A 14,274-nucleotide genomic window follows, 5' to 3' on the forward strand; every position below is an offset into this window, starting at 1 on the left:
TGGGTGACACCACCATTCCTGTTTTAAAGCTCTACTATAGAGCTATATTCATGAAAATAGTTTAGACCAATGGAATTGAATTGAAGACCCTGAAATTAATCCACACACCTATGAACACTGGATTTTTGACAAAGAAGCTAAAATTATACAATAGAAGAAAGAAAGCATCTTTGGCAAATGGTGCTGGCTTAACTGGATAATGTTATGTAGAAGAATGCAAATAGGCCCATATATATCCTTAAGCACAAAAATGTAAGGCCAAATGGATTAAAGACTTCAACATCAATCCAGCCACACTGAACCTCATAGAAGAGAAAGTGGGGCATACTCTTAAGCACATTGGCACAGGAGATCACTTCGTAAATATCACCAGCAGCACAGACACTTAGAGCAACAATGAATAAATGGGACTTCCTGAAACTGAGAAGCTTCTGTAAGGCAAAGACACAGTCAGTATGATAAAATGGCAGCCTACAGAGTAGGAAAATATCTTCACCAACCTTATATCAGATAGATACCAAAATGCCTAAAGAACTTAAGAAACTAGACATCAAAATACCAAATAATCCTTTTAAATTAAGGGGTTCATATTTAAACAGAGACTTCTCAACAGAAGAATCTCAAATGACCAAAGCAATTTAAGGAATTGCTTGACATCTGTAGCCATCAGGAAAATGCAAATCAAAATGACTCTGAGATACCATATTACACCATTCACAATAGCTAAGATAAAAGACACCTATGATAGCTTATAAAGGAGAGTATGGGGAAAAAGGGGAACACTCCTCTATTGCTGGTGGGAATGCAAAATTTTACAGTCACTTTTGAAACTAATATGGTGGTTTCTCAGAAACCTGGAAATCAATCTACCTCAAGAGCCAGCAATATCATTCTTGGGCATATACCCAATGGATGCAAACTCATACAACATTGTCACTTGCTTAACTATGTTCACAGCAGCATTATTTGTAGTAACCAGACCTGGAAACAACATAGATTCCCATAACCAAAGAATGGATAAAAAATGTGGTACATCTACACAATGGAGTACTACTCAGCAGTAAAATACTATGACATTTTAGAATTTGCCGGCAAATGGGTGGAACTAAAAGAAGCCATCCTGAGTGAGGTAACCCAGACCCAGAAAGACAAACATGGTATTCACTCACTCATAAGAGGATGTCAGACATAAAGGAAAGGATAACCATCCTAAAGTCCATGACCACAGAGAAGCTGGGTAACAAGGAGAACCCTAAGAGAGACCTACATGGACCCTCTTGAGAAGCTGAAATAGACCAGCTCTCCTGAGAAAATTGATTGGGACCATTCGGGGTGGGAAAGATGTGGAGATTGGAGAGGAGAGGGAGAGGGGAATGGAGCAGAACATTAGGGAATGGGATGATGGAAACTGAAGCAGAAATATTAAACTACACAAATTTAGGGGTGTTCTATGATATTTATTGAAAGAGAAATCACTTAAGTGAAAAGGCAAGAAAGCTGGTACACATGCTGCTCTCCAGGTTGAAACCAAAACCCAAAGAGAAAGAGTCCCTTCCCCAGCTCTATTTACCAGAGTACTTTCATACTACATATCCCTGAACACACACATAGAAGTAGTCATCTCTTTTTTATTTTATTACTTTAATTTAAATAGCTTGCTTCACATATCAATCCCAGTTAATTCTCTCTCCCCTCCTCCCGCAGCCCCACCACTACCACCCAGCCTCCCACCCTATCCCCACTTCCTTCCACATAGGGGATATCTAGAGTCTGTCATTTCATTCAGGGCAGGGTCCAGGCACTCCCCTAAGAGTCCAGGCTGAGCGAGCATCCCTCTTTGTGTTATGGACACATGATGTTCCTTTGTATGCCATGGATAAACACTGATCCACTGCCCAGGGCCCCATAGGTTTCCCAGGCCTCCTCACTGACTCCCACACTCAGGGGGTCTGGATCAGTCCCATGCTGGCCTCCCAGCTGTCGGTCTGGGGTCCAAGAGCTCTCCCTTGTTCAGATCAGCTGTCTCTGCTGGTTTGCCCAGCCCATTCTTTGCCAATTTGCTCATCACTCCTCTCTCTCTCTCTGTCACTGGGTTCCATGGGTTCAGTTTAGTGTTTATCTGCACAAGTTTGCCTCTGCTTCCATCAGTCACTGGATGAAGGTTCTAGGATGGCATATAAGGTAGTCGTAAAACTCATTATCAGGAATGGGCATTTAAGGTAGTCTCTCCACTATTGCTTAGCTTGCAGGTTGGTGTCATCCTTTTAGATCACTATATGTCTCACTGGTGCCAGATCTCTCTTCTAACCTATTATGGTATTTCTCATCCTGTTCTCCCCCTATCCTACCCCCCACTCAACCTTCCTGTTCCCTCTTGACCTTGAAAGAAGAGGGGGGAGAAGAGGAAGAGAGAGTAGGTCATGGGGGAACAGGAAGGTTGAGTTGGGGATAGCATAGGGGAAGAACAGGATGGGAAATACCATAATAGAGGGAGTCATTATAGGTTTGAAGGAAGGTCTTGCACCAGTGAGATCTCTAGCGATCTACAATTATGACACCAACTAGCAAACTAAGTAATAATGGAGAGACTACCTTAAATGCCCATGCCTGATAATGAGTTTGACGACTACCTTATATGCCACCCTAGAACCTTCATCCAGTGACTGATGGAAGCAGAGGCGAACACTCATAGCTAAACACTGAACCCCTGGAGCCCAGTGACCTAGAGGGAGGAGTGATGAACAAAGGAGTAAAGAATGGGCTGGTGAAACCAGCAGAAACAGCTGACATGAACAAGGGAGAGCTCTTGAACCCCAAACCAACAGCTGGGAGGCCAGCATGGAACTGATCCAGACCCCCTGAATGTGGGAGTCAGTTAAGAGGTCTGGGCAACCTATGGGGCCCTGAACAGTATATCAGTATTTATCCCTGGCATACAAATGGATTTCATGTGTCCATAACACAAAGAGGGATGCTGTCTCAGCCTGGACTCTTAGGGAAGTACCTGGACCCTGCCCTGAGCAAAATGACAGACTCTGGATATACCCTATGTGGAAGGGAGTAGGGATAGTGTGGGAGGCTGGGTGGATAGTGAGGAGTGTGGGAGGAGGGGAAGGAGAGGGGGCTGGGATTGACATGTGAAGCAAGCCTTTTTCTAAAAAATGTAATAAAAATAATGGAAAAACTCGTGGGTTAGTATGTTGTGTCAGCTGCATCACACCTCTGTAGTCTCAGTGTCATCATTTCCCTTTGCTTCTCAGAATCTGCAACATCAGAAGATTTGTAAGGTAAGCATGGGACCTACAGGGATGATTCATCTCTAATTTCTGTACCTACGACCCCTGCAAGCTATCAAGATCAGAAACTTGCCTCCCTTCCAAGGAAAATTCAGCTGCTAATTCTAGCTCTGTTCCTCCTGAAGAGGGGTGGTGAGGCCTGAAATAGGAAGAATAGCAGAAGGGAAAATTTTAGAGAAACTATCTTTAAGGTAATGGGCATGACTTCAATTTTTCCCTTTGGGAGGATTTGCTGCTTGGTTAAAAGGTGTTGTAGAGATAGAAGTTGCAAAGCAGATTAACTGAGCACTGGTGTCAATCTCAGGTTAAGATGCTGATCACATGACCAGAACTATGTGTCCTGCAGTGCTCTGCCAATAGCATAAGGCTAATAATGTGAAATACTCATGTGCAAATGTCACATGAACTGACAATTAGTTACATGTAAGTTATAAGAGATAAAAACAGGATTTGTGGTGTTCCAATCTTCCAGATTTATGAAGCCTCAGGATGAAAGTGGGGTTGTATCCAAACCTGCCCTTCTTCCCTGAACAGCCACCCACAGGATCTGAAGGACAAATCAGTCTGAACTTCATATGCTGAGGACATAGGAGCACTTAGCTAAAGCATAAGGCATTTTCTAATACAAATAGTAACAGAGCACAGGATATTGTGGTAGGATCTTCCTCTCCACCATTAATGGCATTCGTGGCACATCTTATATATTTTTGCTTTTAACTTACTTCTTTCTCATACATCCTGACAGCAACCTCCCCTCCATATTGTCCTCCAAGACAATGGCATTGCCACCTCTCCAAAATCCACTGCTGCTGTATTTCCTATCAGAGAACGGCTGACTTCCCAGTGATGTCCACTGGTCAAGGCTTGAAAAGGTACAATAAGACCGGGCCAAAATTATTTTATCAGGCCTTGAGGAGGCAAACCAATACGAGTAAAACGGTCCCACCAGCAGGCAAAAGAGTCAGAGATGAAGATACTCTCATTGTCAGAAAACCAACAAAAGCCCAAGCTAAATAACAACAGCATTATGCAGACAGACTAGCTCAGATCTATGCAGGTTTCTGGGGGGTCACTTCAGTCTCTGGGAGCCCCTATGAGCCCTGCTCATTTGATTCTGTGGACTGTGTTCACTTGCTCCCCATCATCTGCCCGGTTCCCTGAGCTCCACATAAAGTTTGGCTGTATCAGCTCCCATTAACTGCTGGAAGAAGGCCCTGATGATAATTGGGATAGGTCTCAGTAAAGCAAAGTATCATTAGGAATTGTTTTATTCATGTTTTTATCTGCTATGTTTAGTTATACCCTGGGTCTCTGAGTTATCCAACTTCCAGAGCCTGCCTTCCGAACCTTGTCAGGCTTGGGCCTCAAGTTAGACCAATCATTTGTTTGTCACTTTCATAAGATCTGAAGCCACCATTGCTCCAGCGACTCTTACAAGCAGGACAGGTTGTGGATCATAGGTTTTGGAACTCAGTGTGACCTTGGTGTGGCACATGTTATATTTATTCCAGGAATTACATGTGGGAAAATTCAGATGACAAAGTCATCTTCCATCTAGATTCTTATTTTTTTAACTTTACTTGTATTATTTCTTTGTGAGTTACAAGTTATATGCTTTGATCATATTCCTCCCCTGTCCCAAACCATCCTGGACCTACTCACCTAACTTTGTGTTCTCATTTTTAAATTCAGGAAGTTTATTTCTGATGCTCATGTATTTGTGGATATGTGATGTTCTGTTGGAGCACAATCAACTTACTAGTATCAGGACTGCTAAAACTAACACTCCTCCAAGAAACTATCATTTGCTACAGCTCCTTGGCTATGAGTGGGTTTCATGTCCACCTCACCTCTCTGGAATTTTGTCTGGCTTGAGCTTGCACATCTGTTGAGGAAGCAGTCACAACCACTTATGAAGTTCATATACGGAGCTATCTAGCTGTGGTCAGAATACACTAAGTCCCTGTTATCCATAGCCTCTTTCTGCCATCTTTTTCTTCCATATATTCCACAATGATCCCTGAGTTTTTGGAGTGGGTGATACAAATGCCTCATTTCATGCCAAGAATTGTATACTCTTAATCTATGTACCTTGGCCAGTTTGGGGTTTCTGTGTTAATAACCATCTGTCATAAACATGAATTCCTCTCCTGAAAGCTGAAGAATCTATTAATATATGAGTCTAACAATAATTCCTTAAGACTCTGTTTAATACTGTGTACACTTAGCAGAAAAAATAGTATTAGGTTCACCATAGAGAACTGTGTCCTAAATAAATATTATATTAATTATCCACCAATAAATAAATATAGGGTAGCTGGACATGGTGGCACATGCCCTTTATCCAAGCACTCAGGAGGCAAAGGCAGGAAGATCTCTGTGAGTGAGTTCAGAGCCAGACTGATCTACAAAGCAAGTTCCAGGAAAACCAGGGCTGTTATACAGAGAAACCCTGCCTCAAAAAATAAATGAATAAATAAATGTAAGGTAATCCACCAAACTGGGGAATCACATTTAATTGGCTCCACTTCTTCTTCCAGATAATCATGGGCTCTGGAATATTCTGAATGGGCTGGCAGCGACCATGATGCTTGTCTTCTTCATCTTCCTCATGTATTCTTGGTGCTCTGCCAAAAAGAAAAACAACCTAAAGAAGAAGCCAGCCAGAGTCATGTGAGGAGTTTGAGGAAGCAAGACCAGATGAGCACAGATGTGTATTGTTCATTTACACAAAGGTACATGACCCAAGACAGAGCCACTGAGGCGTGGCTTTCTAGAAAGAGCAACAGAGATCCTGCTCTTCCTCTCATCTCTCACAGCACTATTTCCTCAATGCATCTTCTGTGTCCCATATACTGATTTGCTTGTTTTTTTGTTACTATTTGGGGGTCTGTCACCCCACTCCCAAATAAACAAAGACTTATTCATAGTTATTAATGTTTAGCCTTAGCTTGGATTATTTCTAGACAGATTTCCTTATCTTTCCCTATTCTATATACCTTTCTTTGCTTCTGGGATTGGTTTCCAGCTATGGGTCTCCCTGCAAATGCCTCAATTTGGTTTCCAGCTATGGGTCTCCCTGCAAATGCCTCACTTTGGTTTCCAGCTATGGGTCTCCCTGCAAATGCCTCACTTTGGTTTCCAGCTATGGGTCTCCCTGCAAATGCCTCACATTGGTTTCCAGCTATGGGTCTCCCTGTAAATGCTATGGGTTGCAAAGAAACAAACTATGAGAAGCAATAAGGAAGCACAGCTCAGCATGACTTAGTTGGACAGGCTGGTTCAAACTTCTGGAGTTTGAGCCTACGGAGTTGATTTTAAGCACCTTTAAACAAAGCACAAATGGGAGGAGGGGAAGTTTCCCAATGTCATGCAATTCCCAAGTGCAAAAGGAAGTATCATTATATTGAAACCCAACTCAGTGTGCATGTCATTCCTTCCAAGGATGCAGGCTCTAGAGATAGGCTTCCTGTATTAATTTAAGGGCCAAAGGAAGAATCTGGCATAGTCTCAATCACAAAAAAAAATCATTTAGAATTCATTTAGGCTATTAGCCATCTCTGCTCTGGGTTATCAGAACCTGAGGAAGATCCTGGTGCTATAAAAATCATAAGAGTCATTCAGACTTTTAAGTATCTTCAGGCATCATTGTGGGAGCTTGATATTGCCTGGCCTTTCAGATAACACAGAGATGATATAGATGATTAGCTACCTCTGGTCCTATTCATGGCGATTTATTTAATTTGACCCTTCAGAAAAAAAAAGAGCATCATGCTGTTTATTACATCTAATTCCAAGAATTCTGGATGGAAAAAACAGGTTAAAAAGTCTGTTTATTTGAAAAGATAACCATGCATGGTTTCCTTAATGGTTGCTGGGCACAAGGAACTTTGTGCTCGCCACATGAAATCATAAAGGAAAATTAAATAAACATTTACAAGACAATGAATGCAACTGGAAATTATTATGTTGATCTCAAAAGACCAGATTCAGAAAGGTAAATACTACATACTTCAATACATGTAAGGTAGATATTTCAGGTCAGCCCCTAAAGTACTGTGTGTCCTTACCACATACACACACACACACAAACACACACACACACACACACATTTAGTGTGTGTGAGAGAGAAAAACTAATTCTGTATCTTTTATAATGATCCCTGAATCTTGTAAAGACAGAAGTGATGTAGAGAAGAAGGGAGCATAAGGATGGTGGGGAAAGCACTGTGGATGACAGAATCCATATACTATCAAAGTAGAAGAGAGAACCATCTAGGAGAAGAAAGAAAAGAAAATCAAGAGGATCAGAGGAGGCTGTGATCTGAAGGATTCCAGCGACAATCTCAGTCATTTCTCAGACACTTCAGCCCAAGTGACCTGAACAATCTATAAAGACAAGCAGCCATCTTGTAGCCAAGCCTCAGGTAGCAACCCAAAAGTCATCCAAATGAAAGGAACATAAGAACTAGAAGATGGGGAGGTATCATGTGAGAGTATGGCCTCTGTATATGACATGTCGATTGCACAAATGAACTCACAGCACCTCTGATTACCTAGTGGATCAGTAAACATGAGCACCCAACTATATCCATGGTGTGCTGATGAATAGAGGTGTATTCAGGTATATTCTCAAGATTGCTTTTTACAGATAAACAAATTGGTGATACTTGTTTCTCAGATTTTTAGGCAATTGTAAATGATAGAGTTATCTTGGTATTTCTGCTAGGGTGATTGTTAATTCAAAATGTCATGTTGCCACAGTCTATACTCACTTCATGATAGAGTCTGGGAGTTTGCCTACATCATAAGAGAGTTGACCTATGGGCATGTCTGGGGGGGGATTTTCCTGTGTAGTTTAAGTGTTGTGAGAATACCTGGCCACTATTTACGGAGTATCACCATTCCCTAAGCAGAATGTCCTTAAATATTTTAAAGTAAAGAAGACAAGTTGAGAATAAGCTTGCATTCCCTAGGCTCTTTTTTTTAACTATGGACACAAGGTGGCCAATTGTATTCACCCACAGTGATGGAACTATAATTAACATGAACGTTTTATCCCTTAAAAACAAAAATAAAAATGGTTCAATATAAGGGTGGTAATGTACTTGTGTATTCCCAGCTTCGATCAGGCTAAAGGAGACAGATCTCATATTTAATTCTGCCATACACTGGGCTGCAAATAAAAACCTTCCAGGAAAAAATAAAAGAAATTTAAGGTAAAAAGACAGGCGAGAACAGGGAGGTTCCCAAGAGATATATGCATTATGCCCCAGATAAGTAGAAAGAGGTAAGATCTCGTGAGCATATTAGGAACATGGGGGGAGAGAAGAGGGAACCAGTATAAAGACAGGGGGATAAGAGGAGGATAGAAGAAGACATGGGGGAGCAGGAAGGTTGAGTCGGGGTAAGAATAGAGGAGACGAGGATGAGAGATACCATAATAGTTAGGGTCATTATAGCTTTGAGGAGAGAGCTGACACTAGTGAGATTTCCAGATATCTACAAGGATAATACCAAGGGCAAACTAAGCAACAGTGGAGAGAACATTAATAACCCCTACTTAATGATAAAGTTGATGACTTCCTTATATAACATCCTCGAACCTTCATCCAGTGACTTATGGAAGCAGAGATAGATACTCACAGCTAAACACGGAACTGACCCCCAGGAACTCAGTGACAGAGATGGAGGAGAGATGAGCAAAGAGGTCAACACCATGATGATGAAACCCATAAAGACAGCTGACTGGACAAGGGGGAGATCTTGAACCCCAGACTGATGGCTAAGAGGACAACATGGGACTGATCCAAACTCCATGAATGTAGTGTCAGTGAGGAGGTCACAGAAATCACTGGGGCCATGGGTTAGTGTTCACCATGGCATACAAATGACTTTGGAAGCCCACTCCACATGGAGGAATGTTCTCTCAGCCTGGACACATGGGGAAGGGACTAGGTCCTGCCGTGGATGAAGTGACAGACTCTGGAGATCCCCACAAGGAGGGTCTCACCCCTCTGGGGAAAGATGTGGGGATTGGGCTGGGGGTGGGTGATGGGGTGGAGCTGGGAGGGAGAAGGGGGGAGCTTTGATTGACATTTGAAACATGTATGTTTCTAATTTAAATAAAAAATGAAAAAAAGAGGCGGGATTTTGAGCACCAACATAAATTGTTTGAGGAAAACCCTCCTAAAAGGCAGAAATATAAAGAAAAGTATTCTTGGTCTCTTCTAAGAGTCTACCGTAGAGCAACGGAAAACTATTTCAAGAAGGCAGTTTTCCTTTTGTCTTTGGAGTAACAAATGTAGATATGTGTGGTTAAGAACTCAGACCTCATGCATCCGGTAAGTCAATCTACTCTACCACAAATAACTTGACACTGTCCTTAGGGATTTCACAGGTGTTTTACGAAACCTGCTCTGATGGTTCTAGCAGCATGACTGTGAGGTATCAGGGATGGAGCACCTAGCTGCAGCAGCAGCTGAAGCCTGGGCAGGTGCTGCAGTGAGACACAGATGCTGAATGCTGTTGGCTCAGAAAGTGGGTGCAGGAGTGCTGCATTAAAAAAATGACACCCGAAGAGCAGTTCCAGGAGGACTGTGAGAGAGAAGCTATCCATGTGGCATATGTGTCAGTGAGGAAAGGAGTAGCACAAGCAGAAGCCAGCACTCTGTCTGGCATGATGTTGCTCCATGCACTGAACACCAAATGTTGTTTTGAACTAAGTCTCTATCATTCTATTTACCAATAAAGACTCAGGAGACATATGTTGGGGTGAAAACCTGTTAGTTCACAGAGGCCAAGAAGCAACCAGGTGACCTTACTTTTTGGTCCAAGACACTTCAAGAGACGTTCCTTCCAACTGTCCCAAACCAAAAGAGAATGGGGAACTCCAAGTCCCTCCATATTCCTTTCTGTATATCTCCCTATCCATAATCTTCAACCTCCATAGTCTCTATGCTTAATTCCTATCAGTACTTTCCGGATCTTCCCCCTATCCTATTATGATTTTATTAACGATGTCTCAGGGTTTCACAGTATGACCAAATCTCCTGCAGCATAGACCACTGGTTAAATGCACTGGCAACTCTTCAATACAACCTGGGTTCAATTCCCAGTACTCACATAGCTGCTAAAATCACCTGCAGTTTAAAATCTAGGGGATCAAGTGCTCTCTTCTGGCATCTACAAGTACCAGAAATACACATGGTGCACAGACATACATGCAGGTGAAACACACATTCTCACGAATTAGTGTTTTTAAAGATAAGTTGGTTAACAATTAAGAAAAGAAAATAAATCACTCCAACTATATCAAAGAGGAGTTTATATAATTTAGTTTTTATATTTCTATTTATAGGGCACATATATTTGTAAATACTAGTAAATGGAAAGGATTGACACTGAATGATTTGGTGAAAGGTAGACAGATAATTTCTTAGTTAGGGTTCCTATTGCTGCAATGAAATACCATAACCAAGAAGTAAGTTGAGAAGAAAGGGCTTATTTGATTTAAACTATCATATTGGTGTTCATCAAAGGAGCTCAGGACAAGAATTCATACAGAACAGGAACATAGATAGATGAAGGACTGATGCAGACACCATGAATGGGTGATGCTTACTGGCTTGTTCCTCATCACTTACTCAACCTGATTTCTCATACAACCCATGGCCAACAGATCAGGGATTGCACCACCAACAATGGGCTGGGTGTGTCCCATCAATAAGTATGAAAATTAAAGCAGCATATCTTGGAGGAATTTTCTCAATCAAGGTTCCCTCCTTTGAGACAAAATTACTTTTTTTATATGAAGATGATATAATACTATCCAGAACAGATGATGACAGGCATTAGAGGGATGATATGTAAATAGGTGATAGACAAAATAGATGGTAGATAGATAGATAGATAGATAGATAGATAGATAGATAGACAGATAGTCTTATAAATACAGAGGTAAATAAATAAGAGATAAATAGATGACAGGCAGATGTTAGATATCAGATGGATAAGTAGACAATAGATACATGATAGATGATAGATAGATAGATAGATAGATAGATAGAACTATAGAGAAATAAAATAATGAGATGCACATTATGATGAAAATTGTGAGTTCTATACTCACTTTTTTCACAAAAACTTGCCTAACATCCTTGGGAGATACAGTGTCACACATATGGTAGGATTTAGGTGGTTTCACTTCTACTTCAATATCTTCTCTTTTAGTTTGCTGAAGTGTTGGAGCGATGTCAAAAGTCCCATCCAGATTTACGATTCTCTAATATTTGCCTTGCCACAGGAGACCCAGTCTTTAACAGAGCTGTTGACCTGCTCTGTATGTCTTGGAGTTTCTAGGGATGCAGGCCCTCCTGATGCATTTTTCCATCTGAATTCTATAAGCTACTATTGAATTAATTTGATAAATTCACAATGTAGTTAAATGGTAATAGGGGAAAATGGAACCAAAAAATACCACCTATGTATTAATTTTTCTTGATTACTATTTAATCTTTCATCAGACACACCACAATTGAACAAATGAGTTGGCATCAAAATTGTCTTTACAAAATAGAGACTAATGTCAGGAATTGTACAGTACACTAGTTGGAATATATAAACTGGCCAGGCAACATAGACAGACTGTGCAGAAGGGAGGACAGGGCGAATGAAGTGAGTGGGAGGAAAGGAGGGATGAGCAACTGGGATTGCTAAACCTGCTTTTTTATACAATTTAGGATAAACTGACTCTCTGTGGATGATAAACTGGGCAAGAACTGGACTGCATAACAAACCCTACCAGGAAAAATGAAATTTAAGGTTAAAAATAGAATGAGAAATTTGAGCATTAAGCGTGCATGACATACTTTGAGGGAAACCTTTCTCAATATAAGAAATATAAACAGAAGGATTCTTCTGTCTCTTCTAAGGGTCCAGTCAAGGCCAATTTAGAACTAAGCATTTCAAGAAGGAACAGTTCTTTTGTCTTTTAAGTAAAAGATATAGAAACATGTGGTCAGGATCTCAGAGCTCACCATCCTGTGGGTTCTACTCTATCACAATGCACACAGGCAGGAAGCTAACTGGGCTGAGGTTGTATCAACATCATGACCACAGAGGACACTGCCTTCCTGTATCTCAGTGAGTCCTGAAATGAAAGTAGATTAGCAAGAAAGGAGGCTTCCCACAAAAACTAGCCCCTCTACTAACATGAACACTAGCTAATTTTGCTAGGATCCAAGGACAGTCTAATCTCCTTAACATTCTGCTGAGGAGGCTACAAATAACTCTTGAGCTGTAGATCTTAGGTACCACTATTGAATCCATGACTTACTGTCAGGGTTTCTTGGTGACAGCTGGAATTCTGGAAAGGAGAGATAGGGGGCCAGAAAACTTAATGGTGACTCTCAATACTGTGGTTATTTGGAGAGGAAAGGTGCTTTTGGATATACAGACCAATGAGAGCTAGAAATAGATAAAAGAAAGGAGAGACAACAGGTAAAAAATATGGACTACAATGGACAGGCAGAAAGTAGCGAGGCAGAAGTGTAGACAGGTCTCCCAGACTAGCAGGTGTCTGGGAAAGGAATGTAGAAAGTTAGTTGCCAAGGAGATGCCATACAGTCACTAGGAAGGTAGGACAACCAAATATTCTCCAATAAGCCAAGACTATGTGGAGATGCATAGATTAATAAAAATGGGTTAAGCCAGGCATTGGTGGCTCATGCCTTTAATCCCAGCACTTGGTAGGCAGAGGCAAGTGGATCTCTGTGAGTTTGAGACCAGCCTGGTCTATAGAGCAAGTTCCAGGACAGTCTCCAAAGCCACAGAGAAACCCTGTCTCGAAAAAACAAAAAAAATGGGTTAATAATTAAGAGACAGCTAGCCAATAAGAAGCCTGAGCCACTGGCCAAACAGTTTATACTTTAAAAATCAAATGGCCTATAGAAGAAATATAATTGATAGATTATTGAAATGTAGTTTGATAATAGGGTATAGACAAATGGCTGAATGACAGATTTGTAGATAGATTGAAGATGACAGATAAAACATGATCAACTGATAAATAATAGTTATATAGCTAGGTAGATGCTAGATATAAAAATGATAGATGGATAATGTTTCAATCACTGAGCCATCTCACCAATACCTCAATATTTATTTTTAAAACAATAAATTTTGAGACCCTGAACCATTTATCTGCAAGGATAATTATCAGGAAGGTATTGCTGATTCTTCAGCATTTAGCAAGATGAATGTTTGAGAACTTGTGTAGTCTCTTCATGTCCTGCATGGCACATTAATTCTAAGGATGGAATAGTGGCACATAAATACTAGAGTTAGATAATATCTGTCAAAGTAGAGTGAAGGTTGGCTCATACAAGGAAATGTTGCTTGGTTCCAGAAATGTATCCATCTATCCAAAGCTAGTGAGATCATCGATTTTGGAGAACTCATCAACTGATACTTTACTAAATAAATATAATTCCAAATTGAATTTCAAATATCTAAATATTTTCCTGTATCCACAGACAAATGTAGTTCTCACACCAAAAAGAAACTTCGATTAGTCTCAAACACCATTACAAAAACTGAATCCAACAAAAATACAGAGAACAAGTGAATTATGCAGTGACCACCTCCAGCTGACCCATCTACAACAAACGCATGCACCTATAGCTGTGAGAACATCATACAAGAAGGTGTGGGAGGATTGTAAGAACCAGAGAAAAAGGAAATATGCTGTGAGACCGCATCTCCTAGTATTGGGGTCAACACTAAAATCAGATACATATAAATAGCATTATACAGATTAATCAGATTATGTTTATACTTAAGAATAAATGTGTGTAGATACATACAGGTGATTAAAGATAAAGATGTACTTGCAGAACTAAAGAGCTATAAAGGAGAGATGGAGTGGAGTAAAAACTAAGAGAAAGTGTATAAATGTAATTTATTTGAAAAACATATA

General features: G+C 40.7%; 1 long non-coding RNA gene across 1 annotated transcript; it reads left to right on the forward strand.

Annotated features, from left to right (window-relative positions):
• The first annotated feature begins 3,785 nt into the window (after positions 1-3,785).
• LOC121135427 lies at positions 3,786-6,229 on the forward strand. The gene is made up of 2 exons (XR_005872552.1): positions 3,786-4,168; positions 5,837-6,229. It is a non-coding gene; the product is annotated as an uncharacterized LOC121135427 (long non-coding RNA).
• The last annotated feature ends 8,045 nt before the right edge of the window (positions 6,230-14,274 follow it).

Source organism: Mesocricetus auratus, unplaced genomic scaffold (genome assembly GCF_017639785.1).
Source record: "Mesocricetus auratus isolate SY011 unplaced genomic scaffold, BCM_Maur_2.0 Super-Scaffold_100037, whole genome shotgun sequence".
NCBI classification, from domain to species: Eukaryota; Metazoa; Chordata; class Mammalia; order Rodentia; family Cricetidae; genus Mesocricetus; species Mesocricetus auratus.